Source organism: Carcharhinus amblyrhynchos, chromosome 8 (genome assembly GCF_965287045.1).
Source record: "Carcharhinus amblyrhynchos chromosome 8, sCarAmb.v2.hapA, whole genome shotgun sequence".
NCBI classification, from domain to species: Eukaryota; Metazoa; Chordata; class Chondrichthyes; order Carcharhiniformes; family Carcharhinidae; genus Carcharhinus; species Carcharhinus amblyrhynchos.
The window spans coordinates 39,077,840-39,104,104 of record NC_137331.1 but is presented as its reverse complement, the minus strand read 5'-3'; the positions used below and the strand labels follow the sequence as shown (position 1 = coordinate 39,104,104).

General features: G+C 43.5%; 1 protein-coding gene across 3 annotated transcripts in view; it reads right to left on the bottom strand.

Moving 5' to 3' along the window:
• Positions 1–25,892, bottom strand: part of LOC145346526 (myelin basic protein) — a 175,789-nt gene extending 149,897 nt beyond the window's left edge. For 2 of the 3 annotated variants that reach the window (XM_080193900.1, XM_080193902.1), the window contains exons 1-2: positions 25,705–25,892; positions 15,432–15,485 (exon numbers count right to left, since the gene is read on the bottom strand). The gene's annotated coding sequence lies outside the window, so the exon portion shown is untranslated. The remainder of the gene's footprint in view (positions 1–15,431; positions 15,486–25,704) is intronic. The other variant, XM_080193901.1, reaches the window with a different exon arrangement.
• Positions 25,893–26,265: the final 373 nt, after the last annotated feature.

The following is a 26,265-nucleotide window of genomic DNA, read 5'->3' as shown; positions in this document are numbered from 1 at the left end:
CGGTTCATGTGTGCTTACAGGAGTGGGAAGCTGCTTCTCTTATCCAGCCTGACCGTATATGTGACTCCAGTCCCACACTGTAAAAGGTGCTCACTCACTAGTTTAGGGAAAACTCGTTCATTCGCAGGTTAAAAACCACACAGAGGCGTCCAGCATTGTGGCCACAATTAGCTCCCGAGATGACTGAGTCCAGATGCCCACACTCACCAGGGTGATACCCCACCCTGCTCCCAGATTGGTTCCGTGGGTCATGTGATCTTCACTCTGCAGATTGATCGTTGAAAGGACAATCACCACACATGTACCAAGATGGCTAACTCTTAACTGCCCTCTAAAATTGGCCTGGCAAACAACTCCACAGCGTCAAAACTTGGACAACTAGGAGACACCAGTCGTGCCGCCATATTGAAAATGGCTTTGAATTAGTTCATCATGCATACTAAGAGCTAAAAACAATTTGAGTCAACTCTGACCTGAACACCTTGGCTAAGCAGTGTTGTGGCAATATGGTGGGTCACATGTAGGCCAGACCAGGTAAGGACAGCAGATTTCCTTCCCTAAAGGGCATTAGTGAACCACATGGGTTTTTCTAACAATTGACAATGGTTTCATGGTCATCAGTAGATTCTTAAATTCCAGATATTTTTTATTGAATTCAAATTCTACCAACTGCCGTGGTGGGATTTGAACTGGGTCCCCAGAACAGTAGCTGAGTTTCTGAATTAATAATCTAGCGATATTACCACGAGGCCTCTTGCACGACGCACAACTGAGAGAAAGCGAGAGAAGGTGTGAATACGAGAGAGAGAGAGAGAGAGAGAGAGAGAGAGAGAAGCACAAATTAGCTCAAGCTTCGTCAATCCTGAGTCACTGTTGACACTTTTCCTGATGTTGATTTCAAAATACTTGCAACATTTTGTGGTACAGTGAGTGAACTCATGTTACAGCACAGAAGGAGGCCATTTAGCCCATCAAGCCTATGCCAGCTTTTCAGTTAGTCCATAAAAGCAAAATACTGCAGATGTCAGAATCTGAAACAAAACCAGAAAACGCTGGAAAATCTCAGCAGGTCCGACAGTACCTGTGGTGAGAGAATAGAGCCAATGTTGAGTCTGGATGACTCTTTGTCAGAGCTAAGAGCAAAAAAACAGAAGAGATTTACACAATGAAGGTGGGGGGATGCGGGGAGGGCCTGTAATTGCACAAAGGAAATGTATATGAGGATGAAGGCTGCTAAGAAAAGGTGCTTAAAGTGTCCATTAAGTGATCAGAGTGCGGATGGCAGAATAGAGATACAGATGGTAAAGGGACTGCCTGAGGAATGTGGCAGTTGGGGGCGGGAGCAAGAGGAACGGAATGGAGAAGTGGAAAAACGGAAGTGAGAATGAAGGATGATAAAATAGATGAATGAGATGAAAAGAAGAAACAAAATAAGTGGAAAAGGGGTGAAGAAGGAGGGGGTGTTCACGCTGTGAAGTTGTTGAACTCAAGAGTTCAATCCTGAAGGTTGTAAAGTGCCCAGTCAGAAGTTGAGGTGCTGTTCTCCCAGTTTGCGTTGGGCTTCACTGGAACATCGTAAAAGATGTGGAGATGCTGGCATTGGACTGGGGTTTGTAAAAACTTGATGTCTGTGTTGAAATACCGAGCTTGTCGATATTTTGTACATTGAGTTTGTGTCTTTATATGCCCTGTTTGTGAACAGAACTCCCACTTACCTGATGAAGGGGCAACTCTGAAAGCTAATGGCTTTTGCTACCAAATAAACCTGTTGGACTTTAATCTGATGTTATGAGGTTTCTCACATTGCAAAAGGCCAAGTACGGACATGGGGACAGGAGGCCAGGGTGGTGTGTTGAAGTGCCAAATGACAGGAAGGTCTGGGTCCTGCTTACAGACTGACCGAAGGTGTTTACCCAGTTTGCGTTTGGTCTCTCTGACGTTGACTAGACCGCATTGGGAGCAGCGAATGCAATGGACCAGATTGCTGCTTCACCTGAAAGGGGTATTTAGGACCTGGGATGGTGAACAGGGAGGAGATAAAAGGGGTAGGTGTCGCACCTTCTGTGTTTGCATGAGAAGGTGCCATGGTTTGAGGTGTTGGGTTTCATGGAGGAGTGAACAAGGGTGTTCCAGAGAGAGCGGTCCCTGCGGAACGCTGGCATGGTAGTGAGGGCAAGATGTGTTGAATGTTGGCATCATGCTGGAGTTGGAGGGAATGGTCCTTCAATGGTGGGGTGAAAAGTGAGGGCAAGGGGAACCCTATCCTGGTTCTGGGAGGGAGGGAAGGGCATGAGAACAGTGGGGGATGGGTTAGATGGGATTGACAACCCTGTCAATCAGAGTGGTTCCAGTTAGTCCAACTCCCCGAGTTCCACCCTCCCCTCCCCCCAACAGGCCTATAAACAAAGTACAGGCCAAAACTCTACCACCTTACTTGCACCGATTCCAGAGCAAACAAGGTTCCAGAACAGAAATCTCCATTGGCCTCGAGCAGGACTGAATGAGGCCATAAAATCCTGCCCACCGCATTTACCAATTCCCTTTCGAAAGTTACAATCAAATCTGTTTCTACTACCCATTCAGGTGTCTGAGATATAGCTAGCTGAGTAAAATAGTTTTTCCATTTCCCTCTGCTCCTCACTTGCAACTGAAAATAAAATGGGCTGTGTGTAAGAGTGTTTTTTTTTCCCCTTTTTGTTTGAAGTTTCAATTCCCTTTTGTTAACTGGAGGAGTATGCTTATTTGGTTCATTACAAGTTCATTTCCTTCTGATTACCCCAAAGGGACAAAGCCAAATCATCTGGGATTTAAACGTGCACACACTACACACAGGTGCACATCTTTTTAAACGCTTAGGCACTTGCATTTGCCAAATCCTAAAGTGCAGAAATAGATATGGCAAGTGCCTTGTCTCAAATTTGATATATTAATTCAGAGAAGGAATAAATTAAACAATCGCCAGCACAAATTCAAATTGGAGATGATGATATCATAGCCATTACTGAGACATGGCTACAGGATGGTCGAGATTAGGAACTAAATATAATCGGATTGTGAGACTTACAGGATATATAGGGAAAACGGGAGAGGGGATGGAGTAGCCTTACTGATTAGAAACAAAATCACTTCACTGGTGAACGAGAATATAAAGAGGGGAAAGCAGTGGAAACCTCATGGGTAGAGCTGAGGAATAGTGAAGGATATAAAACTGTAATAGATGCTGTGCATAGACCATCTGGTGAAGTGCTACATTGCGTAGATGCAGAAATTAGGCAACTGTATAGCAAAGGCTATTAATGGGGGAACTTTAACTTTAAACATAGACTAGGAGAGGCAAGCAAGCAGCTGTCAGTAAAAGAAGTGGATTTGTGGAGAGTGTCCAGGATAATTCCCTAAAACATTATGTTCTGGATGTAACAAGGGGACAAACAATATGGCATTTTGTAATGAGTCGGGATATGTATCGCTGGCTGGGCCAACATTTATTGCCCATCCGAGTTACCTGAGGGCAGTTGAGAGTCAATCACATTGCTATAGCTCTGGTGTCACAGGTAGGCCAGACCAGGTAAGGACGGCAGATTTCCTTCCCTAACCAACGAGTGAATCAGATGGGTTTTTCCAACAATCGAAATTGGTTTCACGGTCATTAGCGGATTCCTAATTCCAGATTTTTTTATTGAATTCAAATTCCACTATCTGCCGTTGCTGGATTTGAACCCGGGTCTCCCCCAGAACATTAGACTCGAAAAACTCAGCTATCGATAATACCACTGGGCCATCACCTTCCCTGGCATCGTTGTTGCACTATTGGATAATCCATTTGATCAGATTTATTATTGTTACATGTATTAGTATACAGTGAAAAGTATTTTTTGAGCACTATACAGACAAAGCATACTGTTCATAGAGAAGGAATGGAGAGAGTGCAGAGTGTAAGGTTAGAGTCATAACTAGGGTGTAGAGAAAGATCAACTTAGTGCGAGGTAAGTCCATTCAAAAGTCTGACAGCAGCAGAGAAGAAGCTGTTCTTGACTTGGTTGGTACGTGACCTGACTTTCAGATCTTTTTCCCCGATGGAAAAGATCCCCTACAGTGCAGGAGGCCATTCAGCCCATTGAGTCTGCACCGACCACAATCCCACCCAGGGCCTATTCCTGTAACCCAACTTTTAACCCTACATTATGAGTCAATTTAGCATGAGCAATCAACCTAGCCCACATATCTTTGGACTATGGGAGGAAACCGGAGCACCTGGAGGAAACCCACGTAGATGCAGGGAGAATGTGCAGACTCCACACAGACATGATCCAAGGCTGGAATTGAACCCGGGTCCCTGGTGCTGTGATGCAGCAGTGTTAACCACTGTGCCATCATGCCACAGCTAGAAGAGAGAATGCGTGGAGCGCTTGGGACCCTTAATTATGCTGGCTGCTTTGCCGAGGCAGCGGCAAGTGTAGCCAGACACAAGTGTAGACAGTGCACTACATTAGACTGAGATTTGCAATTTTCTCAGCATTTTGCCAGAGGTGCAAAGGAACATCCCATGTGGTAGAGAATGCGGGTTCTCTCTTTACATCCAACCCATCAAGCTGATTGCTACATTTAAAAGAAGAAAAACACTTCAAAAAAATGTGTAACATGTCAGTGAATAACTAACTGATCAATGTAGAGGACATGGCTACACAGCTTTGTCCTTCAACACTGCGGCACTGCACTAGGTACCACTTATTTTTAGAATTCCTTGTTGATAATTCTGCTGACACCGAAACCAGGTGGTAGATTGGCATCATGTGATGCCAGTGTTTCTCTCCTCACAGCAGGTTACAGATGCGCAGAGTCAATCGGCCCCGAAGTCAGTGGTCGGGTGTGGTGCAAAATTGCTGCCGTGTCAATCAATACACTGACAGAATGGGGTTGGGCAGCAAGGGACCAGCTGTAATGCAGTATCCTACTCCTCGCAATGACTACATCTGCAATCTCATCTGGGGGTCAGATCAGGTCAGAGTACAACTTGAACCATGAACATGGTTCAATATTGACAGATTCCCTTTGAGCTCAATTATAGGTCATTGGCCAATTATACAGAAATGTGGCAGAGAATAAAAAATTGATACATTTGTCACTGAGATTTAGAGAAAAAAAACAGACCGAGTTAAATTGCAATCCCTTGAGCAACAAATGCAGAATATTGGAGGGGAGTGCCATTCCTTTCTCAAAACCCTTAAAGCTCTTTTATAATGAGCTCTTACATGTTTTTGTTTATAATTAGCATTTTTATGAATAACTGTTAGTTCAAAAATATAACTATTTTTGCGATGAAAAGTGACCATAACAGCCAGTGATTCACAGCCAAAAGAAGTTGCAACTTGACAAAAGTTGTGTCAAAACAGATTCTTGAATCACAGTGTCTTTCCCAGGGATTACAAAGGGCTGTGGATGTAGCCCAGTCCCATCACACAAACCAGCTTCCCATCCACTGACTCTGTCTATACTTCCCGCTGCCTCGGCAAAGAAGCCAAAATAATTAAAGACCCCACGCATTCTCTTCCATTGGGAAAAAAAGATACAAAAGTCTGAGGTCACGTACCAACCGACTCCAGAACAGCTTCTTCCCTGCTGCCAGACTTTTGAATGGACCTACCTTATATTAAGTTCATCTTTCTCTACACCCTAGCCATGACTATAACACTATATTCTGCACCCTCTCCTTTCATCCTTCCTCATGTGCTCTATGAACGATATGCTTTATACAGCAGGCAAAAAATAACCAATGCATTTGACCATAATAAATCAAAAACATGCTCACGTCACATTCTTGTAGCTGAATTGCAAATTGCCAGGAGTAACTACAAGTGCTTTGCTCCAATTACAGCTTCAATAAATGCTCTCATCTTCTGTCTTTGTGTTTGATCAAGCTTTGAGCCAGCGCATGTGCTTGAGCTGTTATCAAGTGCCTGCATAAATCTCCCATTGTTGTCTGCACAGATAATTCCCTGTTTAAAATGAATTGGAGAGACTCTAAATAAGCACAGGGCTCGGCAGTTCAGTTCGTGAAGGCCTGTTGTTGGGTCTCTTTACAGCAAACACAGATGTTCAAGGACTGCTAATAAAGGTTTCAAAGCTTTGCAACAAGCAATCAATTATATTGGAACCAAGATGAAGTCACCCGGTCAGAGTGGATAAGCAAGATGGTGGGTGAGATTTTTCTCTCCCTCCGGTGACATACATGGTGGTGGCAGGAGATGGTTTGCTACTCATTGGCAGTGAGACTGAATCTTATGATCCCGTCGTTGTCAGAGGTTACCTGTTGAACCAAGCCATCACAGTGAGGAAATTTGGGGTGGGGTGAGGCATTGGCAGGACCATAGGATTCTGCCAGCCTAAATGCCAGCAAGATTTTGGTGGGCGTGTTTACATAATATATTGAGATGTATTTGCTGCTCTCACAGCAGCCAGCTTGCACACATGTAGCTGCTACAAATATGACAAATAGATAATCAGCTTTTCCTGATGTAGTTAAATAAACATCAGCCAGGAAACCATGGTGAATTCCCTGTTCTTCTTCAATATACTGTCATAGCATCTTTGACATCAACTGGAGAGGATCTGATGTCCCCTCCAACAGTGCAGTATACCTTCAGTACTACGCTGGGTGCCCAGTCTAAATGTTTGTGCTCAGGTCTCTGGAGCAGGGCTTGAACCACAACCTTCTGAGTCAGAGGCTGTGGACCAATTACACCAGGGCTGACACTCTGGTGAAAGATAAACCGTAATTCACTTTTTATGGGTTTTTCCGACAATCTACAGTTTCATGCTCAAAAGTAGATTCTTAATTCCAGATATTTTTGATTGAATTCAAATTTCCACCATCTGCCACGACAGGATTCGAACCTGGGTCCCCAGAATATTAGCTGAGTTTCTGGATTAATAATGGAGCAATAATACCATAGGCCAATGCCTGCCCTGAACTGTTTCTAATGCTATTATATCCTTCCTTAAAGAAGGAGGCCAGAAAACTGTCCACACGCTCTCACCAACTCCCTGTACAACAGTACCAAAATATCCCTATTTTTGTACTCCATTCCCCTTGCGACAAATGACGACATTCCATTTGCCGTCCTAATTTTGCTGTACCTGTTTCTGTCAGTGTCTGACGTTTCCTCTAAGCTACGTTGGAAGATAGTGTGGAGATCACTCAAGTTGTTCTGCACGCAGCCATGTAAAACAAGGTCAGTATTGTGCATTGAAATGAATGACAAAAACAAAAATCAGACCTCAACACAGACTATGACCAATTTTGTAATAAGTTAGCGGACAGACATCGAACAAAGCACCGGCTGTCCTGTGAGGAAGTCACTGCCTCCACACTGCCACTCTGTTCTGGGGTGTGCATGAGTGAGGGGGTCTTGTGTTCAACTTGGATGCGCAACTAACAAAAAAAAATTTGACTTGTGCTAAACAGCAGCCAGATCACAGAGAGCAGCTACATGACAAGCCTTGTCCGGCAATGATTATAATGTCAACAGGATGGGATGTCATTGCTAAAATGTAATGGTTCATCATGAGTGTTGTTCAAACTAGGAAGGAAACCAATCAGCACAGATTGTTTGAAAGCTCCCAGCTCTGCTATGTCGACACTTGTGGGGCAATCAACTCCTGGCAGCTCAAAAACCAGGTCAGAGACTTTATTAGTATAGAACAGGCTGCTCACCTGCAAGATCTGAGACAGGCAGAAAAGTAAATGAAAGCTGTGCATTTAGATAGCACCTTCCATAGCCCCCAAAGAATACTTCACAGCCAAGTGCAGTCACTGCTGTTATATAGGGAAAGCAGCAATTTGTGCACAGCAAGCTCCCACAAAGTGGTGTGATGATTAACAGCAACAGGCCATTCTGCCCATGCTAGTATTTACACTCCACACAAGCCTCCATCCATCTTTCTTTGCCTAACTGGTCACCCTATCCTCGTATCCCTTTCTCTTGTGTTCACTGAGTTGCCCCTCAAATATATCTACACTGTCTCAACTGCTTGTGACAGTGAGTTCCACAAACCTGGGTAAAGTTATTCATAGAACAGAATCCCTGTAGTGCAGGAGGGAGGTGGCCATTTGACCCATCGAGTCTGCATTGACCAAACTCCCACCCAGGCCCTATTCCTGTCATCCAATATATCAACCCTGCTAATCTCCCTGCCACTAAGGGGCAAATTAATTTGGCCAATCAACCTAATTTTGAGTGTGGGAGGAGACCGGAGGAAACCCATGTAGACAAAGGGAGAACATGCAGACTCCACATGGACAGTGACCTGAGGCTGAAATTGAAACCCAGTCCCTGGCACAGGGCAGCACAGTCGTTAGCACTGCTGCCCCACAGTGCCAGGGACCCGAGTTCAATTCCTGGCTTGGGTCACTGTCTGTATGGAGTCTACACGTTCTCCCTATATCTGCATGGGTTTCTTCCTGGTCAGTTTTTCTCCCACATTTCAAAAGACGTGCTGGTTCGGTGCATCGACCTGAACAGGCACTGGAGTGTGGCAACTAGGGGAATTTCACAGTAACTTTATTGCAGTATTAACGTAAGCCTTACTTGTGACTAATAAACAAGCTTAACTTTTTTAAACTTTGGCGCTGCGAGGCAACAGTACTAACTACTGTGCTACAGTAATGGTGATTATTAATGACTCTGACATTTGTGGCTTCTTAGCTTTTGCCACCCCCCGCAATTGTCCATCTCTGCCTCCCCGCCCCAAGTACTTAATCAAAACCCTTTCATGATTGGGTGAGGTCACCCCTCAATCTTTTGAGGGATCTGCGATTAAATATTTGCCAGGAATATTTCCTTCTGTTCTTCTTAAAAACTAGCATCCTGAGAAAGCAGACAGAGCCCTGGCTTTATCATCAAAAGTCACCTCCAACTGTGCAGCATCTTCTCATAACTGTGCGATGGGTGTCCACCTAGATCTTAAGCTCACAGCTCCAGAGTGGGACTTGAAGCTACAACCTTCTGACTCATAGGTGACGCTAAGTTTGAGACTCAAGGTCAGTTATAAGCCCACAGCCGCTAAAAGAATAAGCCTTTTCACCAAGTTGATGTTAAAAGCCAATCCCTTAAGATCTAAAGATAGTGTCACAGACAATGCCAGCATTTCTTGCCCATCCCTAATTGTCCTCGAGAAGGTGATGGTGAACCACCTTCTGGAACTACTGCATTCTGTGGTGTAGGTACACCCACAGCGTGTCAGGAAATAGAGCTCCAGAATTTTGACCCAGCGACATTGAAGGAATGGCCGATATATTTCCAAAGTCAGGACGGTGTGTGGCTGGCAGGGGAACTTGCCCTGTGTTCCCACAGAGCTGCTGCTTTTGTCCTTCTAGGTGGCAGAGATCACAAGTTTGGAAAGTGTTGACATTGGAACACCTGAGGTATTGCTTTTTGTTTTAAATTGAAGGTCCATTCAATTACACATTATGTTGCAAGAGGCATTATTAAAAAAATGATTTAGCAAGTAGAATTGGCCAAATATCAGCCAATTGCAACATAATTTTTCATGACAATCTTTAGTGTTCCGGTAACCATCACAACATAATGGAAAGTTTAGTGCTGTACTGTTGTTATGGAGTGAGCAATTGTTAGGTATGACTGGCATGGTGCACAGCAGTTAGCATTGCTGCCTTAACACCAGGGACCTGGGTTCAATTCCCGACTTGGGTAACTGTACAGAGTCTGCACACTCTTCCAGTGTCTGCGTGGGTTTCCTCCGCATGGTCAGGTTTCCTCCCACAGTCTGAAAGATGTGCCGGTTTAGGTGCTTGGGCCATGATAAATTCTCCGTCAGTGTACCCGAAAAGGTGCCGGAGTGTGGCAGTTAGGGGACTTTCACAATAACTTTGTTGTGTTAATGTAAGCCTACTTGTCACACCAATAAATAAAACTTAAAACTAAGATGTTCAGGTTAGGTGGATTAGTGGGGTAAATGCGCGGGGTTACAGGGATAAGGCAGTTGGGAGGGCCTGGGTGGAATGTTCTTTCAGAGATTTGGTGTGGACTCAATGGGCTGAATGGCCTCTTTCTGCACTGTATGGATTCTATGAATTGAACAATGGAATCTTGGACTATCTCAAATCAGCAGAACTATAAAAGATGGTTGTGTGGTTGATGTTTGGATATTAAAACAGATTACAAATTTATGGAATTTAAATTTTAGAAGTGCAATAGGAATCTGTTTCGCTAAAAATCATGTTGTGATGGTATCTATCAGCATTACAAAAGTGTGGGGCTTTTTAAAGAATGGTAAAAAAATTAACAACATTCAATACCAGAAATAAATGAGTGAAGAAAGGAGCTTTGGACATACAAAACAGACCAGCACGTGAGAGATAACGAGGGCAAGTCCAGCTTACCATTTCAAATCAGGATAATCAACACTCCCAGATAATGGAGAGCCTTGCTGTGTATCTTTAGCTCAAATTTCTATTTTGCAACCTCCCCACCCCCACTCCAAATCGTAACCCAGAGCAGGCCGGTTTTTCACGTGCCTCAGTATCTAAGGATTTGTCGTTTGACCTTGCAGGCTACTGTCTAGATACTGATCACAAGAAACAGAGACACCACAGACTGTTCTCATAGTATCCCTACTGTGTAGAAGGAAGCCATTCAGCCCATCTACACCAACTCTCCAATACAACATTTTACTCAGGCCACTCCCCCTGCTCTTTGAGTAACCCTGCGCATTCAGCACGGCTAATCTACAAATCTTTGGACACTCGGGGGCAATTTAGCACAGCCAATGCACATCTTTGGATTGACAGGGGAAACCAGAGCACCCAGAAGAAACCCATGCAAATACAGGAAGAATGACTGTGTGGAGTTGCACAATGAACTGAGGCCTGAATCGAACCCCGGTCCCTGGCACTGTGATGCAGCAGTGCTAACCACTGTGCCACCGTGTTAAAAACGTCACCCTATTCAAAAATAAATATGCTCTTTTTTGGACATACAAAAGGTTGCCATTGTATACAAGATGTTGGATTAAAAACATATGTTGCTGACTTTTAAAAAGAAATTCATTCATGGGGTGTGAGCGACAGGCAAGGTCAGTGTTTATTAGCTATGCCAAACTGCCCTGGAGAGCAATATTGCAGCGCTGCAAAGTGGAACAGAACGAGCAGGGACCGAACCATGAGAGTAGTATCGAGGAGGAAGCTAGACAAGCATCTGAGGGAGAAGGGAATAGAGGATTATGATGGGAGATTTAAATGAGGAAAGAGTGAAGGAGGCTCAAGTGGAACAGCATAAATGCCAGCATGGACTGGATTGCCTTGATATTGTACACCCTATGTAAACCTGGGTAAGTCTGACCATCCGGAGCATGTACAATTTACTGGTGGTATGAAGGAATTAAGGTCGTGAACGTAGCCCAATCCATCATGCAAACCAGCCTTTTACCCACTGACTCCATCTACACTTCCGGCTGCGTCGGGAAAGCAGCCAGCATAATTAAGGACCCCATACATTCTCCCTTTCATCTTCTTCCTTCGGAAAAAGATATAAAAGCCTGAGGTCACATACCAACCGACGCAAGAACAACTTCTTCCCTGCTGCTGTCAGGCTTTTGAATGGACCTACCTCGCCTTAAGTTGATCTTTCTGTACACCCTAACCATGACTAACACTACATTCTGCACCCTGTCCTTTCCTTCTCTATGTATACATATGCTTTGTCTGTATAGTGTGCAAGAAACAATACTTTTTGCTGTATGTTAATACATGTGACAATAATAAATCAAATCGAAAATCAAGTTTTCCTTGAATTGCAGTAAAGCAAACATTAGAAAGATAATTTTTGGTTCGGCATTCCTGATATGATGGTCCCACACACAGAGGGAACATCATTCTTTGACTGTTCTGCTTAAATGGTTGAAAATCATTTACAAAGAGCTTGAAAATCACATGCTTTGTGAACTGGGATGAATAATGTGTAATAATACGTATAATAATGTGTAATAATGCGTAATAAGTTTTTGATAAGAGAGGGGATTAAGGGTTATGGGGAGAGGGCGGGAAAGTGGAACTGAGCCACGACAGATCAGCCATGATCTTATTGAATGGCGGGGCAGGCTCGAAGGGCTAGATGGCCTACTCCTGCTCCTATTTCTTATGTTCTTATGTTAATACATCAGAGACATGTAATGATATACGACTGTTCATTTATTTAGACAGCTACAGGATGGATATAGCCAAATGCGGGTAATTGGGACTGGCTTAGTGGTAAAAACTGAACGGTAAGGACAAGTTGGGTCAAAGGGCCTGTTTCCATTCTGTAAACCTTTACAATGTAAGAAGTCTCACAACACCAGGTTAAAGTCCAACAAGTTTATTTGATAGTAAAGCCACAATCTTTCGGAAATGCTGTTCCTTCATCAGGTGTGTGGAAAGTTCTGATCAAAGAAGGGCATATAAAGGCACACACAGTTTACAGAATTCTGATTAGAATGCAAGTCCCCACAGCTAATATGCTGTTCAAGTCTTAAAAGGTGCAGACAATGTGAGTGAGATAGCATTAAGCATAGGCAAGACTCTTCCTGTTGGTGAACACTTCAGCGGTCACGGGCATTCGGCCTCTGATCTTCAGGTAAGCGTTCTCCAAGGCGGCCTTCACGACACATGACAGCGCAGAGTCACTGAGCATACACTGATAGCCAAGTTCCGCACACGAGGACGGCCTCAACCGGGATCTTGGGTTCATGCCACACTATCTGTAATCTCCATGACTTGCCTGGGCTTGCAACATCTCACTTACTGTTCTGTCTGGAGACAATACACATCCCTTTAACCTATGCTTAATGCTATCTCACTCACATTGTCTGCACCTTTAAGACTTGAATAGCAGATTAGAATGCGAGTCCCCACAGCTAATCAGTATTCTGTAAACTGTGTGTGCTTTTATATGCCCTTCTCTGATCAGAACTTTCCACACACCTGACAAAAGAACAGTGTTTCTGAAAGCTTGTGGGTTTACTATCAAATAAACTTGTTGGGCTTTAATCTGGTGTTGTGAAACGTCTTACTGTGTTTACCCCAGTCCAACACTGGCATGTCCACATCATAACCTTTAGGATGGACAGAGAGAAGCCCCAAAAATTGGCAGCCCATCCATGATTGTGTCCACAATGTGTACCACCTACAAAATACTTTTCAGAAACATGCCAACAGTAAGTCACAAACCTGCCACCTCTACCACCTAGAAAGGACCAAAAAAAAACATGTGGGAATCACACAGCACATTTCTTTGCTGTTGCTGGGTCAGAATTATAGAGCTCCCTCACAGCACTACAGGAGAACCTTCAGCACCCGGGCTGCAAAAAGGCAGTTCACCACCACCTTGGTAACTAGCTCACACTCTATATTTTCCTGACGCTGCACTGCAAGTTTGTATTTTTTTTAAATGAAGCGGGAAGGCCACACCAAGTTCCAGCACCCAATTAAAAACTCAATGTTCTTTGAACCAACTGTATGCACTAAGAATTACTGTGATCCACAAGTAAGTTCAGTTTTGACCATTCCTGAATAGTTCACTCAGGGTGCTCATAAAGGTTTCATTTAAAAATGCCTCGATCAATGTTCTGCACAGGAAAGCACTATTGCAGATGTAACATGAATTGCTTTGTTTAAATACAATTAAATTATCCTCAACATTTCTTCTGCTGTGTCCAACTGTTCAGCTCAACTGAAACCCAAGATGGCAACTAAAAGATTTCTAATTCCCCCATCTTCTCCAGCCTCTAATTTATCTCCTTCACCTTTTTCTCTTCAATTTGTTGTTGTATGAGGATTGTTGGAGAGAGAAAAAAAATCTCAGAAATGGAGCAACATAATGAAATTTGACATTCTTGCATCTGTCCTGATGAGTGCAAGATGGAAAACTTTTTTCAGCACGCTGAAAAAAGTTTTCCATCTTGCACTCATTAGGACAGATGCAAGAGTACCAAATTTCAAAAGAAAGCAATTTATACTGCACAAGAAAAGGGGTGCTGATTGGTCGGCAAGATGATACTCTGCACATGCATGGTGAAGGACTCCTTCACCTTCACAAAAATTATACGCTATTTCAACAACAACACCATGTCCATGAGCTTGTCTGACGTGATTGAATTGTTTTGCAATGTGCTGCTCAAGGAAGCGAACATCATATTAGATCATCAGAAGCTTTCTCCCAGGGTGGAAGAGTCAATTACGAGAGGGCACAGGTTTAAGGTGCGAGCGACAATGTTTAAAGGAGACGTACGAGGCAAGATTTTTTTCTTTTTTTTTTAAAAGCCAGAGGGTGGTGGATGCCTCAAACTCACTGCTAGGAGAGGTAGCAGAAGCAGATACGATAATGATTTTTAAGGGGCGTCTTAGCAAATATATGAATAGGATGGGAATGGAGGGATAAGGTCCCCAGAAGGGTAAGGGGTTTTAGTTCAGTCAGCAGCATGGTTGGTGTAGGCATGGGGGAGGTGGGGGGGGGGGGGGGGGGGTGGAGGTGAAGGGCTTGTTCCTGTGCTGTAATTTTCTTCATTCCTTGTTATTTGTGCCAGGTCACTGTTCCCTAGTAATCCAAATGTGCACCACCTTCTGGATCTGTACTTATCAAACTTACATTCTTTGCATTTGCGCAGTGTTAAGGGAGTTCAGTTTTAATGATACTGTATATGCATAAATAGACAGTGTTGCACTGGGATGCACTCTAGATTTAACATTTTCCCGGGTTTCCACAAGATCCCATTTTCAATTGACACCTCACCCCCTTCCCCTTGCATATTTTCAATGTGTATAGGATGATACATTTGCTGCACGTGAATCTGCAGCTGCAATAATCTCCTTATACACCTCAATGCACTCCTCCCCATGCTCAAATTCATCTCGGAAATGGAGCAGCGCAATGAGCATCCTTTCCACAATGTGCTAGGTGAAAATCCACCAGAACAATTCAATGCCCAACTCAAATTACAGAGGAGACATTACAGCGATACACACCACCACTCCGACATGAAATCCTGGCCTGATCAGCTCAGATGTAAAATTATAGCTGTAGCTCTAAACCCGGCTATATGAAAGAAGTCATGACAGATGAAAGACTTCAGCAGCGGGTCTCTTATTTCAACAATAGTCAAGTTTTCTTCTTCAAATGACTGCAAACATTTCCGACAGTGCTTTGTCATGTTCTCAAGCTACTTGTCTCTCTCATTAAGAAGACTTTGGATATGATTTGTTGCCATTTTATGAATATAATATTTGGCCAGCAGTCAGTAAAGGTGCATTCACAACCATACAATTCACCATTCATAACAGATGAACACAGACAGATGTTCAAAACAATGGACAGAACAACATGTAGCAAACTGGATGGATAGAATGGGACATAATTACATATCTTTATAGCAATACTCACAGTGAGTCAAAGGTTATGCTGTTCCAAAGAAGATTGAGGCACACATTTTTAGAGCTGCAAGTGAGAGAAAGGGCTCGTCAGAAACTGGAGTGAAATTGATTTCTCAAGAAAAGGGTTAACTCATTTATTGTAAAGAGATAAATAAACACATCAAGTGTCAATGACAATTGTCTGTTGAAAGGACAATAGAGTAAGGACTAAAACAATATAGATACATAAGTGTGAAGAATTGTAGTATTTACACAAGGTAGCTGTTGCTGCCATTTATACTATATTGTGTAGTATAAACTGTAGTGAGGCTTTGAGTGCTCACCATATTAATAGGGGTGGCACAGTGGTTAGCACTGCCGCCTCACAGCCAGATTCGATTCCACCCTCAGGTGACCGTCTGCGCAGGTTCTCCCCGTATCTGTGTAGGTTTCCTTTGGGTGCTCCGATTGCCTCCCACAGTTTGAAAGACGTGCTGGTTAGGTGCGTTGGCCATGCTAAATTCTCCTTCAGTGTGCCCAAACAGGTGCCGGAATGTGGCGACGTGGGGATTTTTTTTACAGTAACTTCATTGCAGTGTTAATGCAAGCCTAGTTGTGGCCAAGAAATAAATTTTAAACAACCTCTCCAAAGTTCGAAACTACTTTTACAAATGTGGATTCTCATTCTCTCGTTTTGTATTATTGAAAATTCAAAATATAAACAAACTTAAGGATTTATTTCCAAACTCTTCCTTCTCTTGTCTACTTCACTTTCTGTACATGATTTGGTATTGGATATTCAAATTCACACTTCCTAGTTTAAGCACTGATTATTACATAATCTGATTAGTTAATGGGATATACAATGCCCTGTTCACAGGTCCTAGCTCTCCTGTAGAGGGTGTGGAGTAGAAAGGGGCTTGCAATTACTCCAAGTTCCAGTGCACAACTCCACAGTCTGTGAAGCATTTGCCATTGAGTGCAAAATCCAGGCTAATGTGTCTCACCCATCAGGCCCCCCCACCCAATTCCTGCCACCAATGATGGACATCCAAGTTGTTGCTTTGGAAAGTAACAGGCAAGCAAGCTTGAGACTCAGGCTACAAACTGGGTTAGTGGGAGGAAGAGATTTATTTAAGAACAAAACACACATGGTTGTTTTCATTAACAGACTGAGAAGCCAAATTCTCGTACGTAGTTATTTGCATATTTTACTCCAGCATTAGTCCACAATCTCATGATTCATGCTGTTTTAAATGTTTTTTTTTGGCTTCGCCAACAGCAGACTGGAACGGTACAGCTTAAACGAACATGTCCTTGCCTGATCTCTGGAATGTTCTGCACACAGTAAGAAGTCTCACAACACCAGGTTAAAGTCCAACATGTTTACTTGGTAGCAAAAGGCTTTTGCTACCAAATAAACCTGTTGGACTTTAACCTGGTGTTGTCAGACTTCGTACTGTGTTTACCCTAATCCAACACTGGCATCTCCACATCATGTTCTGCACACAGAGGTGAAGGAATCGTCAAACCTGAACTCTAGGGTTAAACTGAAGAGGCAGGGATTTGCATTACTGACACATGCAAGTCAGAGAGAAATGGTAGCAACTTACAACAATCAGGATTCAAGAGCAGACCAAGTAAAACAATATATTGAGCCTTAGGCCTTGCCAAGAAATGCTTTGACTGGCATCTCCGGCTGTTCATGCCAGCAGGACCCTTTAATCTTGCTGCTGATAGACCCCCACTATGGGGCTCCTGGCAACATTGGGTGCAGTCAGTGGGAAATCCTATTGATAGCAGCGGGACCCAAGGTCCAAAAGATTCTCCTGCCATGAAACACACGTGCGGGGAGGCTCCAAGAAAGAGTGAATAGCTTACATAGCATCCTCCTTCCCCCATGGTAACTGCACCCATCTCTATCCCCAGTGTCAGTCTATCCCTAGTTAAAGCACACACGACTCACACCAACTTTTACAGATGCGCCATAGAAAGCATTCTTTCTGATTGTATCACAGCTTGGTATGGCTGCTGTTCTGCCCAGGTTGTGAATGTAGCCCAGCCCATCACACAAACCAGCCTCCCATCCACTGACTCTGCCTACACTTCCCGCTGCCACAGAAAAGCAGCCAGCATAATCAAGGACCTCACACACCCTGGACATTCTCTCTTCCACCTTCTTCTGTTGGGTAAAGATATAAAAGTTCTGCATCCTATCTTTCTCCCCTAGTACTCTATGAACAGTATGCTTTGTCTGTATAGCATGCAAGGAGCAATACTTTTCACTGCATCCCAATACATGTGACAATAATAAATCAAATCAAATCACGCACTGACATTCTCAACAATAGCTTCTTCCCTGCTGCCATCAGACTTCTGAATGGACCTACCTTATATTAAGTTGATCTTTCTCTACACCCTAGCTATGACTGTAACACTACTTTCTGCACTCTCTCATTTCCTCCTCCCCTATGTACTCTATGAACAGTATGCTTTGTCTGTACAGCACGGAAGAAACAATATTTTTCACGGTATCCCAATACATGTGACAATAATAAATCAAATCTATCTACCTGACCAAACTTTGGTCACCTGTCTATCATCACCTATGAAGGAGGGTAAACTTCATAGTATAAAAGTCCCTCATTTTAAATTTACTCTAATAAGTAGGCTAGGTTAAAGGTAAAGATCACAAGGTGCCTTATATATAGAATAAGGATTCACCGTGTGCCTAATACAATATGCAAGATATTGTCTGTATAAACCAGAATTTAACCAAATATTATGAACTTAAACTGTGTTCTTAATGTGTTTTGTAAACCTTGGCCAATGGATGAGGGACTAATGCGCTCCTAATGCTGCTGAGCGGTATAGAGTGTTATTGACTAAGGTAGTAATGTGTAATATTGTAATCGGACCCTCCAGTTGGGGTGACAAGCTGGGCGGGAAATAAAAGTGTTCAGAAGAGTACATCAATCTCACACTTGTATCGTCACAGCAGAAGGGGTAGCCAGTGCTTGCTGACTATCTTTCTTCTTTTTGCTCATTACATGCTGTCTTTCATAGTCTCTGTACTGGTTGAATTCAGCTGAATACACAATCCCCACAAAGGGCTCCTCCCTCCTCCCCCCACCTCTAACCAGTTCCTCTTACACCCTGATATAGATATAGCTCGGGCTCAAATTCTGTCCAGGAATGCTCATGTGAAACAGTTTTACTATGTTAAAAGCATTATATAAATACATGTTGTTAAATGCCAAATTAAACTATCTCAAAAGCACTCCACACTGGAATTGGAGTTCCCAAGAGGAAGTGGCTAAATTTGTCAGACTCATTGGCTGCATGTGGATGAGCAAGGAATGGAACTAATTAAAGAATGCAGTGAAATGCGAAAGGCACAGATACCAGTAAAACTAAGCATGCAACAGGAGGCTGAAAATCCCCTTTAAAAGGCAGCATGTGACTCAGACCCAGATCAGAAAGGTGTGTGTTCAAGTCCTGCTCAAGTCCCACACAATCTAGGCTAACACACCAGCATAAGGAGCCAATGTAATGGCCCCAGAGTGGCTTGCCATTATGATAGACCTCCCTCTACTCTTCCAGGTGGATGTAAAAGATCCAACACATCCAGTCTCCTGGTCAACACTGCAATCAAAGCCACTAATAAAAAACTGATCAGATTGTCACATTGTTGTTTATGGGAGCTTGCTGTACGTGAATTAGTTGCATCATTTCCTGGATTGAAATAGTGACGACAGTACACAAATGCGTAGAGGTCACATAAGGTGCAGCACTAATACAATGTGTTCCTCTTTATTAAGAAAAATGGAGCATTAACCATGCACACTTATCTTTGCTTCATGCTGATAAAACTTTACAGTTGGAGCATTGCCCCACTCGCTGCTTAATTGGTGTGTATAGTAAACACTATAGCAATGTAATCCATCAGAACAGGTAGGCAGATCATTTCAGGCACTTCAAGGTTAAACTACAACCTTGGAAGCAAATGTGATTTGGCAACAATGAACAAACAACAGGAAATCATACATAGGTGAAATTTACACTGCGAAACTTTTCAACTTATACATCTCATAAATAGTGACCCAGGAGACGCACAGAAGCTGGCATTGTGTTTGCTAATGCCCAACTAAAATATGGGCAAGCACAACTGTAATAAAAAAAAAGCCATGCACCAGATTAATGTGACTGCCAAGATTTGGGAGATCTATTGCTTTTTAAAATGTTGCCTATTTCTGGGTTTTTTGTAAACACTTAAATCACTGACTGGACATAAACCTGGAATGTACAAATCACTGGGGGCGGCACAGTGGCTAGTACTGCTGCCTCCCAGCGCCAGGAACCCATGTTCGATTCTCGACTTGGGTCACACATACTGTATGTGGAGTTTGCACATTCTTCCCATATCTATGTGGGTTTCCTCTGGGTGCTCTGGTTTCTTTCACAGTCCAAAGATGTGCGGGTTCGGTGGGTTGGCTATGCTAAATTGACCCTAGCGTCAGGGGGACTAGCAGGGTAAATATCTGGGATTACGGAAATAGGGTCTGGGTGGGATTGTGGTGGTGCAGACTCGATAAACCGAATCATCTCCTTCTGCACTGTGTGGACTCTATGATCTGAACCCACTTGTCTCTACCTCACAGAATATAAACAAACATAAATTTTATACTTTGTGCTCAGGTATCTGGAGTAGAGCTGGAATCGCTGACCTGAAGCAGGACTGTTACCAAGGGGTGACATAGTGGCCTCAGAACGCCAGGGACCAGGGTTCAATTCCAGGCTTGGGTCACTGTCTGTGTGGAAGCTGCACATTCTCCCTGTGTCTGTGTGGGTTTCTTCCAGGTGATCTGGTTTCCTCCCACAGTCAGAAAGATGTGCTGGTTAGGTGGATTGGCCATACAAAATTCTTCCTCGGTGTACCCAAACAGGCACCGGAGTGTGGCGACCATGGGGTTTTCACAGTAAGTTCGTTGTAGTGTGAATTTAATCTTACTCATGATACCAAATAAACAATGTAAACTTAAAACTAATAGTGGCATTCTTTTCTGACATGTACCTCACTCAGGAGGATAGAAATAAAGCTAGCACAGGTAAGCCCATGATGAACTATATATAGGTAATAGAAACAAAACACAATCCTGGGGATGACACTTTGACAGCTGGATTTAATGATAGAATTCCTACTGTGGACATGGGGGCAATTTGGCCCATCAAGTCTGAAAAAGCATCTCACTCCAGGACAAAGCCCCACTCTATCCCCATAACTCCAAGCATTTACCATGGCTAATCCCCCTAACCTACACTCCTTGAGATGCCAAGTGACAATTTAAAGTTTATCTGTGTCACAAGTAAGCTTACATTAACACTGCAATGAAATTACTGTGAAAATTCTCCAGTCGCCGCACTTCAGTGCCTATTCAGGTACTCTGAGGGAGAATTTAGCATGGCCAACGCACCTAACCTGCACGTCTTTTGGACCGTGGGAGGAAAGTGGAGCACCCGGAGGAAACCCACGCAGACAGAAGGAGAACATGCAGACTCCACGCAGACATTGACCCAAACCGAGAATCTAACACAGATCCCTGGCACTGTGAGGCAGCTGTGCTAACCACTGTGCTGTTTGTAGTGGTGCAAAGCAATGCATTTTAAATCCCACTGAAGACTCAAACTTAATTATGTAAGATACTTTGCATCTGATGCAGCTGCATTTCTACGTACACGTGTCTGCTCTGGATTTACAGCAGTTGTTGTCAAATAAAGATGTCACTTTGGTAGGACTTCTATTTATCGGGTGAGAAGGCCACGGATTCAAGGTCTACTCCAGATACTTGAGCATAAAATCTAAGCCAGCATTCGTGACGGAGCACTGCCGTATCAGAAGTGTCGTCTTTCAGAGAAGATGTTGAACCAAGACCATGTCTGCCCATTCAGATGAGTGTGAAAAATCCCAAGGTCACTATTTCATAGACATTTACTGCAGTGTCTTGGACAATAGTCATTCCTCAGCCAAGACTTAAAAACAGATATTGTAGTCATCTTGTTGAGGTTTGTGGGAGCTTGCTTTGCATTAATTTACTGTCATGTCATGAATCCTACAGTGACACTACAAATCTAGCTTTTTGGGATGCCCCAAGTTCACGGAAGGTAATGTATCAATGAAAGCCTCTCTCTTTTGAATGTTGATTTGAGTGTTTCATATTAAAATTAGCAAGTTGTGCGATGGAACTCAGGCAATATCAGCGGTCCTGATCTTCTGTATCCTATGAACTCAGTTCAAACACATCCCAGAACTGCACAAGAATCTGACGGAATAATTGTTCTTTCAGAACGACAAACAATTGGATGGCTTATGATATTGGAATATAGGACTTAAGAAGCAGGAGTAAGCTGTTCAGCCATTCAATAAGATCATGGCCAATCCGGTTGTGGTCTGAACTCCATTACTTTCTCAGAAGACTAAGGAAATTTCGCATGTCTGCTACAACTATCACCAACTTTCACAGATGCACCACAGAAAGCATTCTTTTTGGTTGTATTACAGCTTGGTACGGCTCCTGCTCTGCCCAAGACTGCAAGGAACTACAAAGGGTCATGAATGAAGCCCAGTCTACCATCAACTGACTCTGTCTACACCTCCTGCTGCCTCAGAAAAACAGCCCGCATAGTCAAGGACCCTCGCACCCCAGATATTCTCTTCCACCTTCTTCTGTCAGGAAAAAGATGCAGAAGTCTGAGGTCACGTACCAACCAACTCAAGAACAGCTTCTTCCTTGCTGCAGCCAGATTTTTGAATGGATCTAACTTGTGCTAAGTTGATCTTTCTCTGCACTCTAGCTATGATTTTAACACTACATTTTGCACCATCTCCTTCCCTTTTCTATAAACGGAGTGCTTTTGTCTGGCACGCAAGAAACAATACTTCTCACTGTAAACTAATATGTGACAATAATAAATCAAATCAAAATCACATTGCCATCTGGCCCCCCTATAATCGATTAAAAATCTGTCTGCCTTGAATAAATTCAATGACCCAGCCATCCCTAGGGAAGATAATTCCATGTATTATCGACCCTTCTTGAGAGAAAATTAATTTCCCTCATCTCAGTCTTAAAACGGGTCGATCTTTTATTCTCAGACTGTGTCGTCTGGTAATATTTCCAGTATTCAAATTAGCATAACATGTTTGATCATGTGCAACACTGCACTGCTGGATATTAAGACCATTAGTGAGAACTTCCATTTATATTGCGCCGTTCACCACTTCAGGATATCCTCAAGAACTTGACAGCCAATGAAAGACACATATTGACCACTGCTTCTTGATATTCAATGGTGTTCCCATCACTGAATTCCCCAGTGTCAACATCCTTGAAACCAGAAACTCAACTGGACTCATCACATAGGCACCGTGGCTAAGAATACTGCAGCAGGTAACCCGCCTCCTGACTCCCCAAAACCTGTCCACCATCTACAAGGCACAAGTCAGAAGTGTGATGCAATACTGCCCACTCACCTGAATGGGTACAGCTCCAACAGCAATCAAGAAGTTAAGGTTAATTTATTAGTCACAAGTAAGGTTTACATTAACACTGCAATGGAGTTACTGTGAAGTTTTCCTAGTTGCCACACTCCGGTACCTGTTCGGGTCAATGCACCTAACCAGCACGTCCTTCAATCTGTGGGAGGAAACTGGAGCACCCGGCAGAAACCCACATAGATATGGGGAGAATGTACAAACTCTGCACAGACAGTGGCCCAAGTCAGGAATCAAATCCAGGTCCCTGGCACTGTGAGGCAGCAGTGCTAACCAATGTGCCACTTGCCAGCCAAGTCTCCGCGAATGGGACACAAACCCACATTCTCCTCAGCCAGCGGCAAGGGTGCTACCCCCTGAGCCTTGATGGGCACCTGTCAATTTGCATGTTAATTTGCCGAGAGTTAGGACTTGCTAACTACATTCAGCTTTTGTAATGAGCTGCATCAGTTACATTTTGCCGGCTGCACAAGATTTCAGCTACTAATTATTTCCCAAATCTAACCAGGCAAGCTGTTAAAATGACGATATTAGTCTTCTTGCGCGGAAATGCTCATTTATACCTCCCTAACTCAGAATACAATACAACTCTCCATCGAATAAGCAAAACATTGCACCGGGAGCTAGGCAGATTTGCAGAATTCAATAGCAGCTGAACTTTCCCCGTAAACCTTTCTACCGCTCCCTGAGCAAGCCATACCCTGTAACACAATTGGTGCAAAACACACAAGGTCCAATGCAAACTTATATGATCCTAGACTCTGAATGGTTGCCCATTCTGCTTGGAAGTATCACCATTGGTCAGTAGATACACTCAGCCTCACAACACAATGCCTCCCAAGATCAATACTGAAGTGAATCTCAAAGTCTCCTTTACCTCACTGGATCCTTCCTGACAGTCCGTCAAACTGTCTCCGCTCCCCTGCACCTCCCCACCCTTCTTAAAATCATCTTACAGCCAATAAGTTTCCTTCTCTTTGAAGAGTATCACCATATTGCTGAAATTTTTCATCTTGCACTCATGAAGACAAACACAAGAATGCCAAATTTCAAACAATCACAACAATTTACGGTACAGGAAAAAAGGATGCCGACTGGTTAGCAAGTTGACTTTAACTGGCTGAGGTCATCAACGTGCCAATTCTCCATGGCAACATAGAATCCCTACAGTGCAGGAGGTGGCCATTTGGCCCATTGAGCCTGCACTAACAACAATCCCAGCCAGGCCCTATCCTTGTAACCGTGTGTATTTACCCTGCAGAGTCCCCTGACACACTAAAGGGCAATTTAGCAATTCACCCAAACTGGACATCTTTGGAGTGTGAGAGGAAACCCATGCAGACACAGGGAGAATGTGCAAATTCAACACAGAGAGTAACCCAAGTTGGGAATCAAACCCAGGTCCCTCAGCAATATTACACAAGCAATGGTAACAGTTCATAGGGGCCTCCAATAAGGGAAAACCAATCACACTACCACCAACCCCACTCCCCCTCCCACACACAAAACGTTTTCCAACACAGATGAAGGCACTGGATTCAAGAACAAACTAGATTAATATTTCAAACTAAATTGCTCCCAGCACTTCAGGAAAGTTGGCTACATCACTACTGTAGCCACAGCATCATGTACTAATATGGACAATCACATCATAAAATCTAAACTCTGCAGCAACAACTCCAAAGGCCCCACCCAAGACAAGAAACTTTTGCATTCTTGCAAGGTTCACGTTACACTTCAGGTAGGGTTGGTGGGGGAGAAGAACATCAGCAAGGAGAGCTTGCAATCAACTGGCAGAACCAGAGGAATGACAAAAAAGTAATCACACCTCCTGAACTGGCAATGGGAGCAGATCCAACCTAAACTTTCCAGAGAGAATTGAATAAATGCTTGGAAGTGGAGAAGTCAGAGGTGTAGACTGAAGGGGGAGGTAATTGGAATCTTCTTCCAGAAAGAGCTAGCACAGACTCCATGGGTCAAATGACCTCCTTCTGCACCCCATCATTCTTGGGGAGTAAAAAAAAATCCCAAATAAGCACCCAGTTCAGAAGACACACAAATACATATACAGAATGGTGAAAGAACACAATGGACAGGAAAACAGCTAGAGGCTTGGGAAAGTAATTGCAGAGATAAAAAGGGGAGAGAGAGAGAGGGAGAGAGAACAGGCGTGTGAAAGGACACCACAGGCAGGTATTGTCAGAGAAAAGGAATTGTAGGGAGATAAGAGAGAGAGAGAGAGAGAATAGGATGGTGAAAGGACATCACAGGAAGGAGAACAGGTAGAATCTTAGGAAAGGAATTGCAGATAATAGGAGAGAGAAAAAAAATCAAGCCCATGCAGGAATCACTCAATTGAAACTGGCAACGCCATATCAGTAACCGGAAACTGCACGGCACTTGCTTTGTAGAAAGGGCCAGAACAACTGCTGACATTAATTTTGTAAAACACACACACTCAATGCAACACACATGGCCCATTCTGAAGACTGTAGTGTCCTGGCTTTCCCCTACAAAGCTCTGAATGCTCCGTAAACAGAGGTGGTTACAGTGTCAATACATTGCACAATGCTTTTGCTTTGTAAGACACACACACACACACAAAACAGAGCCAGGAGCAACTCCTAATAAAATCAAACCGAGATGTCCTCTGCTGTGTGTGCGTGCGCCGATACTACTCATCTCCCCTTTTCCACGGTGTATTTACGAGGAGGTTTCTTCCCACCTGAATGTCCCCTTTACTCACACGTACCCGAAATCGCCTTCCCTTTGAAACGATGCATCAAACACCCCGAGGCTTTCTCTTTCTCTCTGTCTGTCTGTCTCTCTCTCAATCTCGATTACAATAGTAAATTGTCCCCAGCAGCAGCGCAGTGTTAATACCAATGGAGTGGCTCAAGCTAGTTTCATTGGGCTTGTGAGAATGCTGTACACTTCCTGTTTTTGTCTCTCTCTCTCTGTCAAGGTACTGTAAAGACTGGGTGGGGGAAGATTACTTAATGAAATGCAGCCCAATCAGCAATTGGAAACAGCCTGGAGCAGACCTGGGAACAGAGCTACCATCATTCCCCCTCTCCCCAGCAAACGTGCAGCAACAACTTCCCATTCAAACCTGTCACATTTTTATTCTCCCCATCCTTCTCTCAGTTTCAGCACACGCTCTGTCGATCTTGGCTCCGATTTTTAAAAAATTATCATCACATACACACTGATTCCCAATCAGTAAACAAGCACCTTCACTGCAGGGGAATTAAATGTTGGATGTAGGTCTACGTTTATTTGTGTTGGACTGAAAAAAAAATTTCTTGCGCGT